We start from the raw sequence: 11566 nt of genomic DNA on the forward strand, positions 1-11566 counted from the left end.
GGTGTGTTGTTGTTTGGCATAGCAAGCAGGGTAGCCCGCTCTATGAATTATCAAGGCGTCACAAATAGGCTTCTACCTGGCTATACACGTTGTGCCTCATGACATACACACTATCCCTCCATGTTTCACTCACTTGCACCCCATTATCCATTTATTTCTATTGAGGCACTTCATTTATTACTGCCCCCTATATTTCACTTATAGTATTACACTTGCACACACACTATTCATTTATTATTTCTTACTACACATCCCATGCACCGCACACCACTCCCCTCAAGACTAGTGGGAGTGGCTATTATTATTTAAAGCACCTGCTCGCCCTTTCATCAGCATTTCTGGCCTGGCTGTGTCCATTTGCAAGTATGGCCTTTTTCGGTGTTTCTGTATATGTCCCTGTGTTTTTATCGGTTCTGTTTGTGCATCAGGAACGTTCTGTTCCAGTTTAGGATTTAGGGACTCGCAAGTCTGGGGATCCTTGTCGTGGATTGCGAGCTTGCGTCCTTTTGGCCAAAATGATTACCAATACCCCAGGTATTTTTCATTATGTATATTCGCTTCTCTTGGACACAGCCGGGTCTTTGATGCTGGGAGAGCATGGTGTGTTGTTGTTTGGCATAGCAAGCAGGGTAGCCCGCTCTATGAATTATCAAGGCGTCACAAATAGGCTTCTACCTGGCTATACACGTTGTGCCTCATGACATACACACTATCCCTCCATGTTTCACTCACTTGCACCCCATTATCCATTTATTTCTATTGAGGCACTTCATTTATTACTGCCCCCTATATTTCACTTATAGTATTACACTTGCACACACACTATTCATTTATTATTTCTTACTACACATCCCATGCACCGCACACCACTCCCCTCAAGACTAGTGGGAGTGGCTATTATTATTTAAAGCACCTGCTCGCCCTTTCATCAGCATTTCTGGCCTGGCTGTGTCCATTTGCAAGTATGGCCTTTTTCGGTGTTTCTGTATATGTCCCTGTGTTTTTATCGGTTCTGTTTGTGCATCAGGAACGTTCTGTTCCAGTTTAGGATTTAGGGACTCGCAAGTCTGGGGATCCTTGTCGTGGATTGCGAGCTTGCGTCCTTTTGGCCAAAATGATTACCAATACCCCAGGTATTTTTCATTATGTATATTCGCTTCTCTTGGACACAGCCGGGTCTTTGATGCTGGGAGAGCATGGTGTGTTGTTGTTTGGCATAGCAAGCAGGGTAGCCCGCTCTATGAATTATCAAGGCGTCACAAATAGGCTTCTACCTGGCTATACACGTTGTGCCTCATGACATACACACTATCCCTCCATGTTTCACTCACTTGCACCCCATTATCCATTTATTTCTATTGAGGCACTTCATTTATTACTGCCCCCTATATTTCACTTATAGTATTACACTTGCACACACACTATTCATTTATTATTTCTTACTACACATCCCATGCACCGCACACCACTCCCCTCAAGACTAGTGGGAGTGGCTATTATTATTTAAAGCACCTGCTCGCCCTTTCATCAGCATTTCTGGCCTGGCTGTGTCCATTTGCAAGTATGGCCTTTTTCGGTGTTTCTGTATATGTCCCTGTGTTTTTATCGGTTCTGTTTGTGCATCAGGAACGTTCTGTTCCAGTTTAGGATTTAGGGACTCGCAAGTCTGGGGATCCTTGTCGTGGATTGCGAGCTTGCGTCCTTTTGGCCAAAATGATTACCAATACCCCAGGTATTTTTCATTATGTATATTCGCTTCTCTTGGACACAGCCGGGTCTTTGATGCTGGGAGAGCATGGTGTGTTGTTGTTTGGCATAGCAAGCAGGGTAGCCCGCTCTATGAATTATCAAGGCGTCACAAATAGGCTTCTACCTGGCTATACACGTTGTGCCTCATGACATACACACTATCCCTCCATGTTTCACTCACTTGCACCCCATTATCCATTTATTTCTATTGAGGCACTTCATTTATTACTGCCCCCTATATTTCACTTATAGTATTACACTTGCACACACACTATTCATTTATTATTTCTTACTACACATCCCATGCACCGCACACCACTCCCCTCAAGACTAGTGGGAGTGGCTATTATTATTTAAAGCACCTGCTCGCCCTTTCATCAGCATTTCTGGCCTGGCTGTGTCCATTTGCAAGTATGGCCTTTTTCGGTGTTTCTGTATATGTCCCTGTGTTTTTATCGGTTCTGTTTGTGCATCAGGAACGTTCTGTTCCAGTTTAGGATTTAGGGACTCGCAAGTCTGGGGATCCTTGTCGTGGATTGCGAGCTTGCGTCCTTTTGGCCAAAATGATTACCAATACCCCAGGTATTTTTCATTATGTATATTCGCTTCTCTTGGACACAGCCGGGTCTTTGATGCTGGGAGAGCATGGTGTGTTGTTGTTTGGCATAGCAAGCAGGGTAGCCCGCTCTATGAATTATCAAGGCGTCACAAATAGGCTTCTACCTGGCTATACACGTTGTGCCTCATGACATACACACTATCCCTCCATGTTTCACTCACTTGCACCCCATTATCCATTTATTTCTATTGAGGCACTTCATTTATTACTGCCCCCTATATTTCACTTATAGTATTACACTTGCACACACACTATTCATTTATTATTTCTTACTACACATCCCATGCACCGCACACCACTCCCCTCAAGACTAGTGGGAGTGGCTATTATTATTTAAAGCACCTGCTCGCCCTTTCATCAGCATTTCTGGCCTGGCTGTGTCCATTTGCAAGTATGGCCTTTTTCGGTGTTTCTGTATATGTCCCTGTGTTTTTATCGGTTCTGTTTGTGCATCAGGAACGTTCTGTTCCAGTTTAGGATTTAGGGACTCGCAAGTCTGGGGATCCTTGTCGTGGATTGCGAGCTTGCGTCCTTTTGGCCAAAATGATTACCAATACCCCAGGTATTTTTCATTATGTATATTCGCTTCTCTTGGACACAGCCGGGTCTTTGATGCTGGGAGAGCATGGTGTGTTGTTGTTTGGCATAGCAAGCAGGGTAGCCCGCTCTATGAATTATCAAGGCGTCACAAATAGGCTTCTACCTGGCTATACACGTTGTGCCTCATGACATACACACTATCCCTCCATGTTTCACTCACTTGCACCCCATTATCCATTTATTTCTATTGAGGCACTTCATTTATTACTGCCCCCTATATTTCACTTATAGTATTACACTTGCACACACACTATTCATTTATTATTTCTTACTACACATCCCATGCACCGCACACCACTCCCCTCAAGACTAGTGGGAGTGGCTATTATTATTTAAAGCACCTGCTCGCCCTTTCATCAGCATTTCTGGCCTGGCTGTGTCCATTTGCAAGTATGGCCTTTTTCGGTGTTTCTGTATATGTCCCTGTGTTTTTATCGGTTCTGTTTGTGCATCAGGAACGTTCTGTTCCAGTTTAGGATTTAGGGACTCGCAAGTCTGGGGATCCTTGTCGTGGATTGCGAGCTTGCGTCCTTTTGGCCAAAATGATTACCAATACCCCAGGTATTTTTCATTATGTATATTCGCTTCTCTTGGACACAGCCGGGTCTTTGATGCTGGGAGAGCATGGTGTGTTGTTGTTTGGCATAGCAAGCAGGGTAGCCCGCTCTATGAATTATCAAGGCGTCACAAATAGGCTTCTACCTGGCTATACACGTTGTGCCTCATGACATACACACTATCCCTCCATGTTTCACTCACTTGCACCCCATTATCCATTTATTTCTATTGAGGCACTTCATTTATTACTGCCCCCTATATTTCACTTATAGTATTACACTTGCACACACACTATTCATTTATTATTTCTTACTACACATCCCATGCACCGCACACCACTCCCCTCAAGACTAGTGGGAGTGGCTATTATTATTTAAAGCACCTGCTCGCCCTTTCATCAGCATTTCTGGCCTGGCTGTGTCCATTTGCAAGTATGGCCTTTTTCGGTGTTTCTGTATATGTCCCTGTGTTTTTATCGGTTCTGTTTGTGCATCAGGAACGTTCTGTTCCAGTTTAGGATTTAGGGACTCGCAAGTCTGGGGATCCTTGTCGTGGATTGCGAGCTTGCGTCCTTTTGGCCAAAATGATTACCAATACCCCAGGTATTTTTCATTATGTATATTCGCTTCTCTTGGACACAGCCGGGTCTTTGATGCTGGGAGAGCATGGTGTGTTGTTGTTTGGCATAGCAAGCAGGGTAGCCCGCTCTATGAATTATCAAGGCGTCACAAATAGGCTTCTACCTGGCTATACACGTTGTGCCTCATGACATACACACTATCCCTCCATGTTTCACTCACTTGCACCCCATTATCCATTTATTTCTATTGAGGCACTTCATTTATTACTGCCCCCTATATTTCACTTATAGTATTACACTTGCACACACACTATTCATTTATTATTTCTTACTACACATCCCATGCACCGCACACCACTCCCCTCAAGACTAGTGGGAGTGGCTATTATTATTTAAAGCACCTGCTCGCCCTTTCATCAGCATTTCTGGCCTGGCTGTGTCCATTTGCAAGTATGGCCTTTTTCGGTGTTTCTGTATATGTCCCTGTGTTTTTATCGGTTCTGTTTGTGCATCAGGAACGTTCTGTTCCAGTTTAGGATTTAGGGACTCGCAAGTCTGGGGATCCTTGTCGTGGATTGCGAGCTTGCGTCCTTTTGGCCAAAATGATTACCAATACCCCAGGTATTTTTCATTATGTATATTCGCTTCTCTTGGACACAGCCGGGTCTTTGATGCTGGGAGAGCATGGTGTGTTGTTGTTTGGCATAGCAAGCAGGGTAGCCCGCTCTATGAATTATCAAGGCGTCACAAATAGGCTTCTACCTGGCTATACACGTTGTGCCTCATGACATACACACTATCCCTCCATGTTTCACTCACTTGCACCCCATTATCCATTTATTTCTATTGAGGCACTTCATTTATTACTGCCCCCTATATTTCACTTATAGTATTACACTTGCACACACACTATTCATTTATTATTTCTTACTACACATCCCATGCACCGCACACCACTCCCCTCAAGACTAGTGGGAGTGGCTATTATTATTTAAAGCACCTGCTCGCCCTTTCATCAGCATTTCTGGCCTGGCTGTGTCCATTTGCAAGTATGGCCTTTTTCGGTGTTTCTGTATATGTCCCTGTGTTTTTATCGGTTCTGTTTGTGCATCAGGAACGTTCTGTTCCAGTTTAGGATTTAGGGACTCGCAAGTCTGGGGATCCTTGTCGTGGATTGCGAGCTTGCGTCCTTTTGGCCAAAATGATTACCAATACCCCAGGTATTTTTCATTATGTATATTCGCTTCTCTTGGACACAGCCGGGTCTTTGATGCTGGGAGAGCATGGTGTGTTGTTGTTTGGCATAGCAAGCAGGGTAGCCCGCTCTATGAATTATCAAGGCGTCACAAATAGGCTTCTACCTGGCTATACACGTTGTGCCTCATGACATACACACTATCCCTCCATGTTTCACTCACTTGCACCCCATTATCCATTTATTTCTATTGAGGCACTTCATTTATTACTGCCCCCTATATTTCACTTATAGTATTACACTTGCACACACACTATTCATTTATTATTTCTTACTACACATCCCATGCACCGCACACCACTCCCCTCAAGACTAGTGGGAGTGGCTATTATTATTTAAAGCACCTGCTCGCCCTTTCATCAGCATTTCTGGCCTGGCTGTGTCCATTTGCAAGTATGGCCTTTTTCGGTGTTTCTGTATATGTCCCTGTGTTTTTATCGGTTCTGTTTGTGCATCAGGAACGTTCTGTTCCAGTTTAGGATTTAGGGACTCGCAAGTCTGGGGATCCTTGTCGTGGATTGCGAGCTTGCGTCCTTTTGGCCAAAATGATTACCAATACCCCAGGTATTTTTCATTATGTATATTCGCTTCTCTTGGACACAGCCGGGTCTTTGATGCTGGGAGAGCATGGTGTGTTGTTGTTTGGCATAGCAAGCAGGGTAGCCCGCTCTATGAATTATCAAGGCGTCACAAATAGGCTTCTACCTGGCTATACACGTTGTGCCTCATGACATACACACTATCCCTCCATGTTTCACTCACTTGCACCCCATTATCCATTTATTTCTATTGAGGCACTTCATTTATTACTGCCCCCTATATTTCACTTATAGTATTACACTTGCACACACACTATTCATTTATTATTTCTTACTACACATCCCATGCACCGCACACCACTCCCCTCAAGACTAGTGGGAGTGGCTATTATTATTTAAAGCACCTGCTCGCCCTTTCATCAGCATTTCTGGCCTGGCTGTGTCCATTTGCAAGTATGGCCTTTTTCGGTGTTTCTGTATATGTCCCTGTGTTTTTATCGGTTCTGCTTTTCAACCTGAACAAGAAAACCCCAGCAAGCTGGAGCATGCAAAAATTGCTACAAAACTCAGTTTTGCTCCTCTCCACGGAAATCTTTAGTAAAAGGCGAAAGATTTATGCGTTCTGAAGAGAAACCAGAGTACTAAGGGACAAACTCTTCCTCCTTTCCTCACGCCATGGCCGCAGTCCTGTGTTAGCCCAGGGAGACCACCCGTAAGGGGGATAAAAACACAGACAGCACATACAAGAAACAATACATATGTTTCCCAGGCTCCTCTCTTCTTTTGGCTGCCACTTGGCAGCTTTCACTTGTTATCCACCCCGGCAACACAGTGCATAAACAAGTTTGCTTCTCAACGGAAGGAGGCCATCCATGTTGTCACTATGCAAATTCAGCCACTTTCAAGCCAACTGGAGCCAGAAATACACTCTTTCTGCTTTTCAACCTGAACAAGAAAACCCCAGCAAGCTGGAGCATGCAAAAATTGCTACAAAACTCAGTTTTGCTCCTCTCCACGGAAATCTTTAGTAAAAGGCGAAAGATTTATGCGTTCTGAAGAGAAACCAGAGTACTAAGGGACAAACTCTTCCTCCTTTCCTCACGCCATGGCCGCAGTCCTGTGTTAGCCCAGGGAGACCACCCGTAAGGGGGATAAAAACACAGACAGCACATACAAGAAACAATACATATGTTTCCCAGGCTCCTCTCTTCTTTTGGCTGCCACTTGGCAGCTTTCACTTGTTATCCACCCCGGCAACACAGTGCATAAACAAGTTTGCTTCTCAACGGAAGGAGGCCATCCATGTTGTCAATATGCAAATTCAGCCACTTTCAAGCCAACTGGAGCCAGAAATACACTCTTTCTGCTTTTCAACCTGAACAAGAAAACCCCAGCAAGCTGGAGCATGCAAAAATTGCTACAAAACTCAGTTTTGCTCCTCTCCACGGAAATCTTTAGTAAAAGGCGAAAGATTTATGCGTTCTGAAGAGAAACCAGAGTACTAAGGGACAAACTCTTCCTCCTTTCCTCACGCCATGGCCGCAGTCCTGTGTTAGCCCAGGGAGACCACCCGTAAGGGGGATAAAAACACAGACAGCACATACAAGAAACAATGCATATGTTTCCCAGGCTCCTCTCTTCTTTTGGCTGCCACTTGGCAGCTTTCACTTGTTATCCACCCCAGCAACACAGTGCATAAACAAGTTTGCTTCTCAACGGAAGGAGGCCATCCATGTTGTCAATATGCAAATTCAGCCACTTTCAAGCCAACTGGAGCCAGAAATACACTCTTTCTGCTTTTCAACCTGAACAAGAAAACCCCAGCAAGCTGGAGCATGCAAAAATTGCTCCAAAACTCAGTTTTGCTCCTCTCCACGGAAATCTTTAGTAAAAGGCGAAAGATTTATGCGTTCTGAAGAGAAACCAGAGTACTAAGGGACAAACTCTTCCTCCTTTCCTCACGCCATGGCCGCAGTCCTGTGTTAGCCCAGGGAGACCACCCGTAAGGGGGATAAAAACACAGACAGCACATACAAGAAACAATACATATGTTTCCCAGGCTCCTCTCTTCTTTTGGCTGCCACTTGGCAGCTTTCACTTGTTATCCACCCCGGCAACACAGTGCATAAACAAGTTTGCTTCTCAACGGAAGGAGGCCATCCATGTTGTCAATATGCAAATTCAGCCACTTTCAAGCCAACTGGAGCCAGAAATACACTCTTTCTGCTTTTCAACCTGAACAAGAAAACCCCAGCAAGCTGGAGCATGCAAAAATTGCTACAAAACTCAGTTTTGCTCCTCTCCACGGAAATCTTTAGTAAAAGGCGAAAGATGTATGCGTTCTGAAGAGAAACCAGAGTACTAAGGGACAAACTCTTCCTCCTTTCCTCACGCCATGGCCGCAGTCCTGTGTTAGCCCAGGGAGACCACCCGTAAGGGGGATAAAAACACAGACAGCACATACAAGAAACAATACATATGTTTCCCAGGCTCCTCTCTTCTTTTGGCTGCCACTTGGCAGCTTTCACTTGTTATCCACCCCGGCAACACAGTGCATAAACAAGTTTGCTTCTCAACGGAAGGAGGCCATCCATGTTGTCAATATGCAAATTCAGCCACTTTCAAGCCAACTGGAGCCAGAAATACACTCTTTCTGCTTTTCAACCTGAACAAGAAAACCCCAGCAAGCTGGAGCATGCAAAAATTGCTACAAAACTCAGTTTTGCTCCTCTCCACGGAAATCTTTAGTAAAAGGCGAAAGATTTATGCGTTCTGAAGAGAAACCAGAGTACTAAGGGACAAACTCTTCCTCCTTTCCTCACGCCATGGCCGCAGTCCTGTGTTAGCCCAGGGAGACCACCCGTAAGGGGGATAAAAACACAGACAGCACATACAAGAAACAATGCATATGTTTCCCAGGCTCCTCTCTTCTTTTGGCTGCCACTTGGCAGCTTTCACTTGTTATCCACCCCGGCAACACAGTGCATAAACAAGTTTGCTTCTCAACGGAAGGAGGCCATCCATGTTGTCAATATGCAAATTCAGCCACTTTCAAGCCAACTGGAGCCAGAAATACACTCTTTCTGCTTTTCAACCTGAACAAGAAAACCCCAGCAAGCTGGAGCATGCAAAAATTGCTACAAAACTCAGTTTTGCTCCTCTCCACGGAAATCTTTAGTAAAAGGCGAAAGATTTATGCGTTCTGAAGAGAAACCAGAGTACTAAGGGACAAACTCTTCCTCCTTTCCTCACGCCATGGCCGCAGTCCTGTGTTAGCCCAGGGAGACCACCCGTAAGGGGGATAAAAACACAGACAGCACATACAAGAAACAATACATATGTTTCCCAGGCTCCTCTCTTCTTTTGGCTGCCACTTGGCAGCTTTCACTTGTTATCCACCCCGGCAACACAGTGCATAAACAAGTTTGCTTCTCAACGGAAGGAGGCCATCCATGTTGTCAATATGCAAATTCAGCCCCTTTCAAGCCAACTGGAGCCAGAAATACACTCTTTCTGCTTTTCAACCTGAACAAGAAAACCCCAGCAAGCTGGAGCATGCAAAAATTGCTACAAAACTCAGTTTTGCTCCTCTCCACGGAAATCTTTAGTAAAAGGCGAAAGATTTATGCGTTCTGAAGAGAAACCAGAGTACTAAGGGACAAACTCTTCCTCCTTTCCTCACGCCATGGCCGCAGTCCTGTGTTAGCCCAGGGAGACCACCCGTAAGGGGGATAAAAACACAGACAGCACATACAAGAAACAATACATATGTTTCCCAGGCTCCTCTCTTCTTTTGGCTGCCACTTGGCAGCTTTCACTTGTTATCCACCCCGGCAACACAGTGCATAAACAAGTTTGCTTCTCAACGGAAGGAGGCCATCCATGTTGTCAATATGCAAATTCAGCCACTTTCAAGCCAACTGGAGCCAGAAATACACTCTTTCTGCTTTTCAACCTGAACATGAAAACCCCAGCAAGCTGGAGCATGCAAAAATTGCTACAAAACTCAGTTTTGCTCCTCTCCACGGAAATCTTTAGTAAAAGGCGAAAGATTTATGCGTTCTGAAGAGAAACCAGAGTACTAAGGGACAAACTCTTCCTCCTTTCCTCACGCCATGGCCGCAGTCCTGTGTTAGCCCAGGGAGACCACCCGTAAGGGGGATAAAAACACAGACAGCACATACAAGAAACAATACATATGTTTCCCAGGCTCCTCTCTTCTTTTGGCTGCCACTTGGCAGCTTTCACTTGTTATCCACCCCGGCAACACAGTGCATAAACAAGTTTGCTTCTCAACGGAAGGAGGCCATCCATGTTGTCAATATGCAAATTCAGCCACTTTCAAGCCAACTGGAGCCAGAAATACACTCTTTCTGCTTTTCAACCTGAACAAGAAAACCCCAGCAAGCTGGAGCATGCAAAAATTGCTCCAAAACTCAGTTTTGCTCCTCTCCACGGAAATCTTTAGTAAAAGGCGAAAGATTTATGCGTTCTGAAGAGAAACCAGAGTACTAAGGGACAAACTCTTCCTCCTTTCCTCACGCCATGGCCGCAGTCCTGTGTTAGCCCAGGGAGACCACCCGTAAGGGGGATAAAAACACAGACAGCACATACAAGAAACAATACATATGTTTCCCAGGCTCCTCTCTTCTTTTGGCTGCCACTTGGCAGCTTTCACTTGTTATCCACCCCGGCAACACAGTGCATAAACAAGTTTGCTTCTCAACGGAAGGAGGCCATCCATGTTGTCACTATGCAAATTCAGCCACTTTCAAGCCAACTGGAGCCAGAAATACACTCTTTCTGCTTTTCAACCTGAACAAGAAAACCCCAGCAAGCTGGAGCATGCAAAAATTGCTACAAAACTCAGTTTTGCTCCTCTCCACGGAAATCTTTAGTAAAAGGCGAAAGATTTATGCGTTCTGAAGAGAAACCAGAGTACTAAGGGACAAACTCTTCCTCCTTTCCTCACGCCATGGCCGCAGTCCTGTGTTAGCCCAGGGAGACCACCCGTAAGGGGGATAAAAACACAGACAGCACATACAAGAAACAATGCATATGTTTCCCAGGCTCCTCTCTTCTTTTGGCTGCCACTTGGCAGCTTTCACTTGTTATCCACCCCGGCAACACAGTGCATAAACAAGTTTGCTTCTCAACGGAAGGAGGCCATCCATGTTGTCAATATGCAAATTCAGCCACTTTCAAGCCAACTGGAGCCAGAAATACACTCTTTCTGCTTTTCAACCTGAACAAGAAAACCCCAGCAAGCTGGAGCATGCAAAAATTGCTACAAAACTCAGTTTTGCTCCTCTCCACGGAAATCTTTAGTAAAAGGCGAAAGATTTATGCGTTCTGAAGAGAAACCAGAGTACTAAGGGACAAACTCTTCCTCCTTTCCTCACGCCATGGCCGCAGTCCTGTGTTAGCCCAGGGAGACCACCCGTAAGGGGGATAAAAACACAGACAGCACATACAAGAAACAATGCATATGTTTCCCAGGCTCCTCTCTTCTTTTGGCTGCCACTTGGCAGCTTTCACTTGTTATCCACCCCGGCAACACAGTGCATAAACAAGTTTGCTTCTCAACGGAAGGAGGCCATCCATGTTGTCAATATGCAAATTCAGCCACTTTCAAGCCAACTGGAGCCAGAAATACACTCTTTCTG

At 45.1% G+C, this 11566-nt stretch overlaps 12 non-coding genes across 12 annotated transcripts; all 12 read right to left on the reverse strand.

Moving 5' to 3' along the window:
• Nucleotides 1-6426: 6426 nt before the first annotated feature.
• On the reverse strand, nt 6427-6542 carry LOC142702959 (U5 spliceosomal RNA). The gene has a single exon (XR_012867336.1). It is a non-coding gene; the product is annotated as a U5 spliceosomal RNA (small nuclear RNA).
• A 314-nt stretch (nt 6543-6856) lies between these two features.
• Nucleotides 6857-6972, reverse strand: LOC142702961 (U5 spliceosomal RNA). Its single transcript, XR_012867337.1, has one exon. It is a non-coding gene; the product is annotated as a U5 spliceosomal RNA (small nuclear RNA).
• A 314-nt stretch (nt 6973-7286) lies between these two features.
• Nucleotides 7287-7402, reverse strand: LOC142702962 (U5 spliceosomal RNA). The gene has a single exon (XR_012867338.1). It is a non-coding gene; the product is annotated as a U5 spliceosomal RNA (small nuclear RNA).
• Nucleotides 7403-7716: 314 nt separating this feature from the next.
• LOC142702970 (U5 spliceosomal RNA) lies at nt 7717-7832 on the reverse strand. Its single transcript, XR_012867346.1, has one exon. It is a non-coding gene; the product is annotated as a U5 spliceosomal RNA (small nuclear RNA).
• A 314-nt stretch (nt 7833-8146) lies between these two features.
• Nucleotides 8147-8262, reverse strand: LOC142702977 (U5 spliceosomal RNA). The gene has a single exon (XR_012867352.1). It is a non-coding gene; the product is annotated as a U5 spliceosomal RNA (small nuclear RNA).
• Nucleotides 8263-8576: 314 nt separating this feature from the next.
• LOC142702963 (U5 spliceosomal RNA) lies at nt 8577-8692 on the reverse strand. Its single transcript, XR_012867339.1, has one exon. It is a non-coding gene; the product is annotated as a U5 spliceosomal RNA (small nuclear RNA).
• A 314-nt stretch (nt 8693-9006) lies between these two features.
• On the reverse strand, nt 9007-9122 carry LOC142702964 (U5 spliceosomal RNA). Its single transcript, XR_012867340.1, has one exon. It is a non-coding gene; the product is annotated as a U5 spliceosomal RNA (small nuclear RNA).
• A 314-nt stretch (nt 9123-9436) lies between these two features.
• LOC142702965 (U5 spliceosomal RNA) lies at nt 9437-9552 on the reverse strand. Its single transcript, XR_012867341.1, has one exon. It is a non-coding gene; the product is annotated as a U5 spliceosomal RNA (small nuclear RNA).
• Nucleotides 9553-9866: 314 nt separating this feature from the next.
• On the reverse strand, nt 9867-9982 carry LOC142702967 (U5 spliceosomal RNA). Its single transcript, XR_012867343.1, has one exon. It is a non-coding gene; the product is annotated as a U5 spliceosomal RNA (small nuclear RNA).
• A 314-nt stretch (nt 9983-10296) lies between these two features.
• Nucleotides 10297-10412, reverse strand: LOC142702972 (U5 spliceosomal RNA). The gene has a single exon (XR_012867347.1). It is a non-coding gene; the product is annotated as a U5 spliceosomal RNA (small nuclear RNA).
• Nucleotides 10413-10726: 314 nt separating this feature from the next.
• On the reverse strand, nt 10727-10842 carry LOC142702968 (U5 spliceosomal RNA). The gene has a single exon (XR_012867344.1). It is a non-coding gene; the product is annotated as a U5 spliceosomal RNA (small nuclear RNA).
• Nucleotides 10843-11156: 314 nt separating this feature from the next.
• LOC142702969 (U5 spliceosomal RNA) lies at nt 11157-11272 on the reverse strand. The gene has a single exon (XR_012867345.1). It is a non-coding gene; the product is annotated as a U5 spliceosomal RNA (small nuclear RNA).
• Between the last annotated feature and the right edge of the window lie 294 nt (nt 11273-11566).

Source organism: Rhinoderma darwinii, unplaced genomic scaffold, assembly GCF_050947455.1.
Source record: "Rhinoderma darwinii isolate aRhiDar2 unplaced genomic scaffold, aRhiDar2.hap1 Scaffold_2506, whole genome shotgun sequence".
NCBI lineage: Eukaryota > Metazoa > Chordata > Amphibia > Anura > Rhinodermatidae > Rhinoderma > Rhinoderma darwinii.